Source organism: Molossus molossus, unplaced genomic scaffold (genome assembly GCF_014108415.1).
Source record: "Molossus molossus isolate mMolMol1 unplaced genomic scaffold, mMolMol1.p scaffold_m16_p_8, whole genome shotgun sequence".
NCBI lineage: Eukaryota > Metazoa > Chordata > Mammalia > Chiroptera > Molossidae > Molossus > Molossus molossus.
The window spans coordinates 13,522,047-13,535,247 of NW_023425402.1; the positions used below are offsets into that span (position 1 = coordinate 13,522,047).

At 49.8% G+C, this 13,201-nt stretch overlaps 1 protein-coding gene across 1 annotated transcript in view; it reads right to left on the reverse strand.

Annotated features, from left to right (window-relative positions):
- The window catches only part of TRERF1 (transcriptional regulating factor 1), a 205,130-nt gene that overhangs the window by 115,455 nt on the left and 76,474 nt on the right, over window positions 1-13,201 (reverse strand). The window contains exon 3 of the mRNA XM_036247866.1: window positions 4,713-4,794. The gene's annotated coding sequence lies outside the window, so the exon portion shown is untranslated. The remainder of the gene's footprint in view (window positions 1-4,712; window positions 4,795-13,201) is intronic.

The window sequence follows — 13,201 nt, forward strand, 5'->3', positions numbered from 1 at the left end:
ACGGAACCCGGGTCTCTCCAGACTGCAGGCCAATGCTCTAACCATTGAGCAAAACCGGCCAGGGCTAAACCTGCAAATCTTTATTCTAGCAGACTCTTGGCCCAGGCGGTCTCCGTGCGAGAACTGCTTGACTATAGCACCCTCTGAACCACGGAATTCAGGGCTGATCATATAGTTATCACTAGTTCTCATCTAGTTATCACAATGGTGACCAGCCTTGGGGCAGCAAAAAACTTAAGTCTAACTTAAATCAATACTCAGGGCAGAGGGGGCTGAAACATTGTATGGCCTATAAATCTTTGGTCCCTAAGTTCCTGGTTGTTCTAAAACTTTCCCCTCTACCCACAAGCCCCTCACCGCACTGTCCATCCCTGACCCACAAAGCCATCTCCGGTTGGTTCTGGAACACAGATGATAGAGTTGGGTGGTTCTGTAACAACCTATGCTCTCCCCATCTCTAATCTAGGAATCCCATATCATGACACTACACCCTCCTGGGATTCCGAGAGGTGAGCCTTATGGCACCAAAGTCTCTAGAGAATGAGTCACAGTATTCTGTCAGATGGAATTCCACTGAATACATGCCCGAGACTAGCCTCGGGCTACGGCAGCATCACACCCAATGCAGGTGATCCTGAAATCCATCCACTCGGAAAAGCCCGATTCTGTGGTTGCTGCGGGAAACCAAGGCTCGAAGGGCCACTTGCCCCTCCAGAGCTCCAAACTCAGAAGAAAGGCATGGAAAACAGTTGGGCTAGGTCATGACAGGCCACCAACTAGTGAAAAGATTTTTCAACTAAGAATACATTAATATTTTAGAGTAAAATTTAAAACACTATTTTCCCGGAGATTCTAGACCTACCTTCAACTTAACTGAATGCTACCTGAAATTTTCTTTATTTAGGTTTTCTCCAAAATAAATTCTAAAAAACAAAAGTGCTTCAGCCCTGGCCAGTTTGGCTCAGCGGTTAGAGCGTCGGCCTGCGGTCCGGAGAGACCCGGGTTCGGTTCCCGCTAAGGGCACGTACTTCGGTTGCAGTTTGTCCCCGGCCCTGGTTGGTCGCGCGGGTGGCAGCCACTCGATGTGTCCCTTCACATCGATGTTTCTCTCTCTCTCTCCCTTCCTTTCTCTCCCTCCCACTCTACCTGAACAAAAAATGGAAAAATATCCTCGGGTGAGGATAAAAAAATAAATAAATAAATAAATAAATAAAATTTAAAAAATTTTTAAAAAAAGTGCTTCAGTTAAAAAAAATTCATAAACACTAAATTTTTTAATACCTTTATTTACTTCGTCTCTAACAGAGCTAATCAGTAAGAGATAATATATTTGTTGTGAAGAGAGTTAATTTCACAGATTAAATATGCACTAAACATATAAATGTGACAATATTTTGAGATATAAGACACTAATAAAGGTAACATTTATTGAGCCAGCCACTGGGCCACTGGGCACGTTACTTAAATCACCTCAGTTAATCCTTACAGCAAGCCTATAAAACAGGTGTTATTCTTATTCCCACTTTATAGATGAGGTTATAAATGAAGAACCTCATGACTGTAATTTAATTTCCACTGACCCCAAACTGGAGTTCAGTCTTTACTCTGCCTATAAAAAGGTTGACTAAGCAAATTAGAAATTAAACAGAAATGCAGAAGGCATATTTAACCTCCCAGAAAGTCCTAGGTTTTCAGACACTAAAAAGCAGATGCTAACTGCTGGTGTTCCAGCAGGAGCTATTTAGGAAGATTCCACCTGAAACTCCGCTGTGTTAAAACACTTATTAAAAAAATATGTTTTTATTGATTTTTTTAGAGAGAGAGGAAGGGAGAAGAAGAGAGAGAGAGAAACATGGATGGGCTGCCTCCTGCATGCACCCTACTGGGGATGGAGCCCGAAACCCGGGCATGTGCCCTGACCGGGAATCAAACCAGTGACCTTTTGGTGCGTGGGATGATGCTCAACCACTGAGCCATACCAACTGGGCTTAATACACTTTAAAATGCAGACTTTTAAGAGCAGGTTTCCTCTCACTAATACACCCCAACAATTAGTTCAAACTAGTAAGATTTCTATAGATGATACAATATAGTGGATGTCAGCTGCCACTCTCCCAGAATTCTTTTTCCTCCCTGAACAGTACCCAGAGCTCTGCTTACTCTTGGGTCCCCTCCCCTAGTCCTGGTGCTTTGGGAAAGCTGATACGCTCCCCTCAGTAGAGGGAAAGGCCAATCAGAAGAAAAATCGCCCAGTCCTACCAATCAACAGAGGGCATTTGTCTGGCCACTGGGATTGCCTAAGGAATAAGTACATGATGCAATTCAGGTCAATGAAATGCCAGGGTTGGTTTGCTGGGGAGGGACTTCTGGAAAAGATACTTTCTTAGTCTTTTTTAAGAAGCACTAGAGGGGCCCTGGCCGGTTTGGCTCAGCGGTTAGAGCGTCCGCCTGCGGTCCAGAGAGACCCAGGTTTGGTTCCCGCTAAGGGCATGTATCTCGGTTGCAGTTTGTCCCCGGCCCTGGTTGGGTTGTGTGGGTGGCAGCCACTCGATGTGTCCCTTTCACATCGATGTTTCTCTCTCTCTCTCCCTCCCTCCCACTCTATCTGAACAAAAAATGGAAAAATGTCCTTGGGTGAGGATAAAAAAAAAAAAGAAGCACTAGAAGGAATGTGTCTTTACCTCTGGCCTCAGGGATGTGCAACAATGAGCCCAAGAACTTGCACCGCCATTCTGCCTCCACGAGAGAAGCCAACCTGAGGGTGACCTGACACCATGGGAGAGCACTGGACGGCCGATGGCATGCTGAGCTGCTGCCCCCACCCACCCAGCAGTCCACCCGTGAGCTGGTAATTAGTCACCTGTGCTGCGAGAGCCCCTCTGAGCTTGGTTTTCTGACAGTCACAACACCAAAGAACCCAAACAGATAAACAAGAAATAAGCACTAATGCTCAGCTTTTTCCTAGCACTTGCTCAGATTTTGCTTTACACTGTTTTTTGTTTTGTTTTGTTTTTGGTGAATCCACAACCAAGGATATTTTGTCCATTGATATTTAGAGAGGGTGGAAGGGAGGGAGGGAGGAAGAGAGGGAGAGAGACAGAGTGGGAGAGAGAGAGACAGAGAGAGAGAGAAAGACATCGATATGAGATACAAAGACTGGTTGTCTCCCACAGGACCCCAACCGCAGCTGGGGGTCGAACCTGCAATCCAGGTACATGCCCTTCACCAGAAATTGAATCCGCAACCCTTAGGTCTGTGGGCCCATGGTCTAACCGTTTAAGCCAAACCACCAGGACTACACTGTTTCTTAACTGATGTAAGTGCTGTTCTCAAGAAAATGTAACGGGCTTTTAAGAAACACTTACAGGAACTAATGAATAGCCTTGGGCAAGTCACTTGACTTCCCTGGGTCTTTTCAACTATAAAAAGATCTCAATTTGACGAGAGGATTTCTGTTTCCTGTGGCCCTCACAGCCAAGAGTTTTGGTTCTGAAGTAGAAACATCCTTTATAAATTTAATCCATACAACCTGTATCTTTCGCTGGGTCAAATATTTTCCAACTGCACCTCCAAATCCATCCCTCCACCCTTCTCCACTCAGCTCTGTGCCTCCAGAGGTTCTGATCTCTACGGACAGCATCAGCATGGCTCCCTGCCTTCAGGCCTCTGGCTGGGAAGCCTCGTGGGAGGCACCATCAGGAGCCAGGAGGACCGAGGGAGTTCAATGAGGATGTGTATTCCCGTGGCTCTTCCCGGCCATGTTGGTGTAGGCCGACTACACCCTTCTACCAGAGGCAGCCTTTCCACATGGCTTCCCTGTGCAGACCCAAGACCCAGTCCCACCCTCTCCCTTTCAGGCCCGGGCTTGGGAACAGCTCCCTGACATGGGCCCCGAGATGCTTCAATACCCCATGCTGGTTTCTGACACCCTGCCTCAGCCCCTGAACACAGCCCCAGCAGAGGCCCGTACAGCAGTACTCCCCTCGAGTGAACTGTTTCCTACTGGAACCCCAAGGCGCATGGCTTAAAAGTTACATCGAAATCAACCACAACCAAAAAGGAACAGAAGTGATCAACTCTGAGTCTCACATAACATAACTCAAAAGTGTGGCACTTGCTGAGAAGAAAATAACCGCCACACACCAAGAGAATCAACTTAGACACCACTACCCTCCTTCCCCACTGTCACTGAGACAAAAAAAAAAATCTGTTTATGCACAAACATACTGACCCTTCGGACAGCGTCTGTGTGAAACCTGGCAGAGGAATCACAGCTCCGTGTCCATTTTCTAGACGGACCAACTGAACCTGGAGGAGAACACAGGGCCGGGGCTGATACACACACTCAAAGGCTGGTTGGTCAGGAGTCGGCCTCTGACAGGCCTGCGGGTTTCTCGGAGTGGCCTTCCGTACCACCATTCTCCAGTGATGTCTCGTGCCCTCTTACCACCTCTCGAGCTACCATTCACGAACAAGTCGAGAGAGACAAGACAGGAGGCCCTCGGCCCACTCCAAGTGATGCCGAACTCCAGTAAGTGACTCCACAGTCACTGACCATCTCCCAAAGTTTTCCAGAAATCTGTGGTTGTCCAGGCCCAGAGCAGCCCTCCTCGCCTTCGTGGGGCATTTACCACACCACGGGGGTCAAAGACATGATCTCATATAACCCCTTCACAAAGCATTCGGACGCCAAGAGTTTTTAGAGAAGCTACCTGTTTCCGATGAAGAGGCTCAATCTTTCAGGGCTGTCCTGCTTTGGTGTCTTCCTCCTTCAGCGTCCTCCGGAGCCAGGGCCTGCAGGAGGGACCCAAACAGCACATTCAGGATACGCGGCTTCCACATGGGAATAGATCATATCAATCAGGGAGACCAGAAACAGCCAAGGATGGGGCCCTGAAAAGCCGACCGTCGATGGGCCTGCCCGAGGAGCACCCTGCAGAGGCTGCTGAGGGGATTCAGGAGAGAAAGACACCCCACTCCATTCTTGTAGTTATGCATGCCCCAAACCCAAGAGCCATTGTGACCCCCCCTTTCCCTCACATCCCACATCCAAGCCATCAGCAAATGATGTCAGCTTGATCCTCAAACAGATCCAGACTCTCACCACATCTCACCACCTCCACCACTACTTTCCTCCCAGCCAGCAGCTGCTCGCCAGGGTATCGCAGGAACTTCCTAACGAGTCTCCCCGCGCCCACCGCGCCTTTCTACAGTCCATGTATGATGTGGGGTGAACTGTGTCATAGGTGGAATTGTATCTCCTCGAAATCCCTAGGTTGAAGTCCCAAACCCTGGTACCTTAGAATATGACCTTATTTGGAAATAGGGTCAGTGCCTATGTGATTAGCTGTTAAGATGAGGTCATACTGGAATGGGGTGGGTCCCTACTCCAGCACAGCAGAGGAGAAACTGGACACACACCCCCGCGCAGGGAGAGCATCATGCGGAGACTGGCACTATACTGCCAGAAGCTAGGAGAGAAGCCAGGACCAGATCCTTCTCACACACCTTCAGAGGGAGCATGGTCCTGCCAATACCTTGACCTCAGACTTCTAACCTCCGGACCTGGAAGACAATACATTTCTGTTTTAGGCTGTCCTATTTGGGGTGCTTTGTTATTGCAGCCCTAACAAACTATTACGCCATGCTCCCCACAGCAGCCTGAGTGACCACTGAAAAATCACTCTCCGACGCAAAACACTCCCATAGTATTTCATCTCTCTCAAAGCCAAAGACCAAGTCCCTGAAATGGCCTGCAAGGCCCACATGTCCTGGCCCAGACTCGTCTCTTCCTACTCTGCTCTTCCTCAATTCCCTCCAGCCACAGTGGCTTTTTCAAACATCCCAAGCTGGCTCCTGTCTCAGGGCCTTTGCACTTGCTTTTTCCTCTACCTGGAACACTCTTCCACTAAGCATCCTTTATTTCCTCCAGGTTTCTGCTCAAATGTCACTTTCTCAGTGGGGCTCTCCACCGCCACCACTGTATTCTTTTTTTTTTTTTTCCCATAATATGTTTTTTATTGATTTTTAGAGAAAGAGAAAGGGAGAGGGAGAAACATCGATGTGGAAAACATCAATCAGCCACCTCCTGCACGCACCCTAAGTGGGGATCAAACCCACAACCTGAGCACGTGTCCTGACTGGGAGTCTAACAGGTAACCTCGCAATGCACGGGACAACACCCAACCTGCTGCACCACCCCGGCCAGGGCACCAGGGCGGTCTTCCTATCCCCGGCCCTGTTCATTTCTTCTGTGTCGCTTTCTCACTACCTGACATTTGTTTACATTTTCATCCCTCTTCTCTCACACTAGACTAAAACTGCCTGAGAGTAAAGACGTCATCCTACACGGTATGCCCTAGCGCTCAGCTCAAGAAAGAGTTGTTCAAAGATTTACTTGTGGAATGAAAGAAGACGAGAGAGAAGAGTTACCAAAAGGAGGAAGTTGTCCACAGTGTCAAAAGAAAACAAGAGTCCAGAAAGATAAGGGCTGAAGTGTCCGTTGGGTGTGGTAACATGGAAGCCACAGGTGACCTCAGAGAGGGCAGTTCCCGAGGAAGGTGGGAGGATGTGAGCAGTTCCCACCCCCCCCCCCCGTGCCAGGCACCCCCCCAAGTGGCCATGGCAGCTTAGGGCAAAACCTGAGGGCAGATGCTTTCCAGACTTTTTCTGTCCGTGAGGGGAGGAAAAGAGGGAATGTGAAAGTTTGAGGGAAGAATTTACTGCTGAATGACTAAAGAGGGCTCCTATTTAGCTGAGCACCTACTATGTGCAGGGCTGGACCCAAGTTAAAACCCTCACACAACAGTCCTGTGAAGTGTTTTTCGCTTCTACTCACAGATGATAAAACTGAGGTTCCAGAGATTAAGTAAGCTGTTCAAGGTCACACGGGAACAAGGGACAGAGCTGGGATTTGAAACCTTCCATCTCTCTTATCTTCTTTTCTATATTCATGTCACCACTGGAATCCAAACCCTGAACATTGCATTCCTAAAATCCAACATGATGTTATCCGACTCACCTCCCTGCAACCCCCACAGTGCATGCACCCGGACGACCCTCCCGCCTACGGGCTGTTTCCACCTACCCCTGACCTATTTGCCTGGCTGTGGTGGCTCCCAACACAGGTCAAGTCCACTCCTCAGCCTCCCTTGGGATCCTTCATAAATGATACACACCCCCTGCTTCAGTCTTGTTTCCCACAAGCACCCTCCACTCCACCCCAACTAATATGCTCCTCCCCTTTGCATCACCCCCAAGGCCCACCCCCTCTGTGGGGCACCTTCCTCCCCCTGCAGCTGCAGCATTGCTGGCCCTGCTCCCCAGAGGCCCACGAGCATTCGCTGAGCCCTCCCCCGCTCCTCCGTAGCTGCTCCCAGCAAGTGCTCCGTGTGCCCAGAGACTGTGCACCCCTTGAGGGTGATCAACAATCTGTGTTGGAAACACCCGGAACTGCCCACTGCTCAACACAGGGTAAATGTTCCTAGATCCACAGAACGACTCTGATGAAGTTCAGATACTGTACTTCTAGAAGTTTTTCAGAAAATATAAGGGACCCGGGACGAGCAAGGGCAGGGACATGGCCCTCCTGCAGTGTTTGGAAGCACACCTATTGTTCCTTTGCAGGGGCCCCTGGAGCCTGGCCCCTGTAACAGCTCTCCTAACGAGGAGGACGCTGGCTGGACTGAGTTCTTCCCGCCTCTTCCTGCCCCTACACACTCCAGGTGCTGGTATTTCTCCTTAGCTACCCCTTCACCTACTTTCCTGGACATACACAGAGATCCTGTCTTCTTCCCTCTTCAAGGACAGAGCTTGAAATGTCAGAAATCTGGCTGAGGGGAATCACGGTGATCAGCAGAATGGTCAGTGCTGGGTGCCCAGAAGCAGGGAAAAGGATAGTCCGTTTCCGGGGAATTGGGAGTTGGCCTTAACTCACTTAGATTGTCAGCAGGGACCACACAGGAATTCTGGGATTTCTGGGACCACAGGGAGAGGGTGGTTGGGAGAAATTTTAAGTCAGCAAAGCCCTCAAAGGCCATCAAATGACACCCCACACAGACAGAATGAGCAGCACCCGAACACTAAGAGTCTGAGAGTCAAGGTGATGCTGTCTGTCATGATCTGGCCAACCAGTGGGACCAAAGCACAGTGTGGACTTCGTGACATAGTTGAAATCACAAAAGCTGTGGAGTCGGGCCTGGGATCAAATCCTGACCTTGTCACCCAGTGGCTGTCCAACCTCGGGCTGGTCACTTAACCTCTCTCAGCCTGGTTTCATGTGCTAATGTGAGGCCTAAATAGAACAAGAACGATCTAAAGACATCTAGCCCAGTGCCTAGCATTATATAAGGGGCCCAATAAGTGTTGCTTCCCTCCCTCCCTCTAGCTTCCAGCTCTCAACCCTCACTGGTAGGAACACGCACACACGCTCCAGGGCATCTCCCAGCCAGGTCTGCAAAGGATGGCAAAAGCCAGCAAAAGGGAGGAAGACAAAAGGGCCTCCCCACGGCCGCTGAGAGAGAAGCACTGGACTTCTGTGAACGCCCAGGTTTCAAAACACACAAAGCTTCGAGCCTCAGACCAAACCCAAACAGGAAGTTTGTGACAAACTTAGCAAACACATGCACAACTGCAGAGGGTTGCATACCACCCAGAAAGGACGAAAGCCCGCACTGGGGGGTGGGGGGGGCAGTGTGGAATAAAAGGAGCATGCCTGGAAGATGCTCCGAATGCACAAAATGCTTCCTGAGTACCAGGAAGCTCCTACCCCAAGCACGGGGCCAGGTCACATGGAGCCGCTCTGGGCTCCCAAGCCAGCTCCTGGCAGTTCCTCCCACTCTGTCCACCACCCCCCTTAGGAATCAGGGACAGTGAGCACTCTGAACAGGGATCAGGGCCCTGGGTGACTTAGGTGCGTGATGTTTTCGGCTGGAAGAACTCAGCATAGAGACAGGAAGTGGCGTGTGGGGGTCCCACAGAGCTCCTTCATCTCCACCTGCCACTCCACAGGGCGTCTTCAGGAGGCCAGGTTTCCTCCGAAATCCCGCCTGGCACCTCCACGTGCGTGGGCACCGTTCACACGGCTATGGGGCGCTACAACTTCAGGTCATTGATTTGTAAGTGCGGGCAACGGTGGACACACCTACCCTCCATGATGTGTGTCCCATCTCCCCAACCAGAGTGAAAACTAGGCGGTTCTTTCCCCTTTGTTCCCAACCTCTCAGCACCTGTGGGTGGGCCTGGATCCCGGGCCACATGTTTGGAGGGTGCTCCAGAAAATACTTGGTAGGCGAACAAGCAACATCACTACCATGTCTACTGTTCTACCCCACCAGGCTGTGTCCTACTCGTCTCGATCCACCCTCAGCAGACAGGTCCCGGTTCCACCCCTCGGGGGTGAAGGGCCCAATTATAAACTCAGCGCCCTGTGTGTCAGCTCACTGCCCGCCCTCCCTCGGCAACTCCGGCCGTGGTTTCCCCACCTCCCCAAGTTAAGTTCCTTTAAAAAAAAAATGACTCATTTAGGAAGAGACAAAACCAAAAACTTCAATGGTAGAGATAAAACAGCACCAAGTCTCTTTAAACACCTCCTACTCCATGTAGAATTTAGATCTGATAAAGCCTCCCCAAACTGGACCTCCTAATTTGGAACTTACGGTATACGCAATTCTTCTAGCAAAAACATTTCCAGTAATGCCTTCTCTCTGAACTTTTCAGGGTCTTCTTTACAATAGGGTGGCCTCAGGCCTCCAAGTCAGTAGCCTTTGCAAAATGAGGGAATAAGAAATTAAAGTCCGTGCCAAGTTCTTGGGTCAAAAATGAATTATTTAATGTTTGATGATTACGTTTATGATTCTGACTGACTGCAGACAGCATGTTGGCATTATCTCATCGGCCTAATGAGAATTATGGGAAGTTTTTCATAAATAGTAAGACTTCTTGGTCTATAAGAAGTTTGCATTTGTACACAGTATTTGAAAGGCACAAAACTGTATAGTACTATACACAGAATCATAATCCAGGGGTTCTCAATGTGGGCTGCATTACACAATTTCCCAGGCCCCACCCCTGGGGATTTAGACACACACGGACTGGTGTGGGGCTCTGGCATTGTTGTTGTTTTTCAGTTTCCCAGTAATTTTAATGTGTATTAGGGTTGAGAACCACTGATCTAATGCAGATAAGAAAACTGAGATCTGAAGAAATTAAGGTTCAGTCCAAGACTGCTCAGCCAGACACAAAACCAGAACCAAATCCGACATGTACAACTCCCCATCCGGTTCCGCAGCGCTGCTCGTATCTTTAGTATTCAGAGTTGTGAAAATCTGTTCGTCTGTTTATTAATTTGGGAGACTAACACAGGGTTGCTGACTTTTTAGTTCTGTCAAGCAAGGTATTTTATAAATATCTACCAACCACTACGACGGCTCCGACAGGTCTCTTGCTCATTTGCACACCCAGCACTCTGTGCACGCCAAGCCGGCCCAGGAGGTGAGGTTTGATAACAGCAGGCCCCGCTGCGGTCTCGCTCGCCTTTACTCATCCAGCTCCTCACCAACACCCATGTGACGATTCCAAACAAAAACCAGGCCTCAAAAATCCTCCATCTCCTCCTCTCCCTAACTCCCCAGTATCTACGTCTGAAAGTCCCTTCACTGACCACAGCCCTGCTTCCCAGTCCCGCCAAGCTCGCTTTACACCTTCCTCCTGGCTGACCTGGGACAGCTAAGACTCGCACCAGGTACAGCAACCAACCAGTATTTAGTTTGTAACTCCACACATGTTATCCCTCCTAAATTACTCAATAATCAAGGATATGCTGGAAACTTTTAGGGGGGAGTGGAGGGCAATCAGGGTTCTCTTTACAACCTTCAGTTTGAATTTGGGGAATTTTTTTCAATGGGCAAAAAAAAAAAAAAATCACATAGCAAGTCACAAAATATATCTATGGTTTGCTTCCACTTTGTAAATACAGAAAACCATCCAGGAGGTCTCCATATCCAAGTTCTAAATGTAAATGATATCTGGGTGGTGGGATCACGGGTGATATCATTTCCCCCATTTATCTTTATTAAGTGTTATTTACCTAATAAAGAAATGATGATCGTTTAAAACCTGAACCAACACATTATCTGATCTCTGACACACATACTATTGAGAAGGAAAGACGCCAGAGCAGGTCCCAGGCTGGCGTGTAGAAACATCTCCTTTTCATAAAAGGACAGATTTCTCTCCAGTCAGGCCCTGGCTTCTGCACCCAGCCTAGGGCTACTACCTCTTCCATTGACCCCAAGCCACCTCCAGGCCCCAGCAGGCCCCAAGAACAGATGTAGCAGAGATACCCTAGGACAGCCGCCAGGCCTGTTCAACTTCACCTCCCCCTGCTCCCTGTTGCCATGTGGATCAGCTCTGCCCTCCTAAGTCTCCTCTGGTCTCTGCCTCTAAGTTCCCACCCAGGCTGTGTCACCCACCCCTATCTGTGTCCTTCCTAAGTCTTCACCAAGGCAAGCAGCCATACCTACTCCAAAACATTCAAACTCACAACTGTAGATCAGGAGCCAAGAAACTATTTATTTTTTTATCCTGACCCGAGGACATTTTTGCATTCATCTTCAGAGAGAGCGAGAGGGAGAGAGGGAGGAAGAAAGAGAGAAAAACATCAATGTGAGAGAGACACATCGACTGGCTGCCACCCACACAACCCCAACCGGGGCTGGGGACAAACTGCAACCAAGGTACGTGCCCTCAGCAGAACTGAACCCGGGTCTCTCTAGACCCCGGGCTGACACTCTAACCGCTGAGCCAAACCAGCCAGGGCAAGAAACTCTCTGGATGGAGTATGAACTATGGAATTCTCCAGTCCTCACTACTCCCTGAAGTCTGACGAGGCAGGGAAGAGGGCTGAGAGAGCCTTCCTGGAAACAAGGGTCCCAGGCCCAAAGGCCTGGAGGTCTGCGGGTAGGTGATGTGTTCAGAGATGAAGAAGGCATTTGGGATATCTGGAGCATGTCCTAGCATGTCAAGGCCCAGCACAGAGAAAATTCCACAGAAAAGTAACACCAAAGTTTACAGAGACCGGAAAAGAGAGGCCCGAGCAAAAGGCTCTCAACCTCTCATCTGCTACTTATCCTTCCAGCCGCTTCCCCACAATTCACTCTACCTTCCAGTCTCGCTGGGTCGAGGCTAACAGGAGTGGGTGGAAAAATAGGAACAGAGAAAAAAGAAATGAGATTAAGCAATACCACACAGGCAGGCTGAGGTCCTCCCAGTCCAACTGAAGTGACCTTGAAGGGGGCAGGGGACATGGTGCTGAACCCTCCTCTCGATGTCAGCCTCAAGTGTGAAGGATGTTTGTCAATTCCCGAAACTTCCAGGGACCCTCAAGTGACATTTCTAAAGAACTTGGAAACTTCTAAACTGCCAAAACACAGACTGGCCATGCCCTGCGCAGATGCCTTTGTGTCCGGTGGGGCCTTTCGGGTAACCCCCGTGCAGGGCCCTGGACCAGCATCACCTCCTAGCCCGTGAGAAGGCAGGTTTCGACCACTCTGGCTCTTCAGATGTCCACCTCCATCGGGTTGACTGCCTGGCTGACGCTCCGTTCGTCTGCCCGGGGAGGGCTGCCCGGGGACAGGGCCTGCTGTTTGGGGCAGGAGTGTGTGCCCATGCTCTCTCCCACACACACTCAATCGCACTGTGAGCTCTCGCTCCTCTCTTCCCTTTTAAAAAATCCTCCCTGTGGGCATTCACTAAGCAAGTAGAAAACCAGTCATGGAATCTGTTGGCTCTTACCAAGCTGGAGTCTTCTTGGAGACTGAGGAGCTGTACACACTCCAAAGAGCTGGGTAACAACTTGAGGGTCGGGTGGCCAGCTACCTGCCTCTGCTTGCTGAGGGAAAGGTGTGGGAAGTGCGGGGGCTGGGATGGTTGGAGGGCTCATAGAGGAAGTGCAATCTGAGTTGGGTCTTGAAAAAAGAGTTCAATTGGGTCAAGTGGAGAGGAAGTGGGAAGACCATCCAGGCAGTGGGACCAGCACACACGTGGTCCTGACCACAGGGTGGGGAGGCTCCACTGCGGGGGAATGAGACTGGGAGGCAAAGAGGTGACGAATGTGCATGGAGGAGTCAGACGGACTTGCCCTGAGCCCAGCGCTGCCTCTTGTTAGCTGTGCAACTGGGCAGCTTACCTCAGTTCCACATTC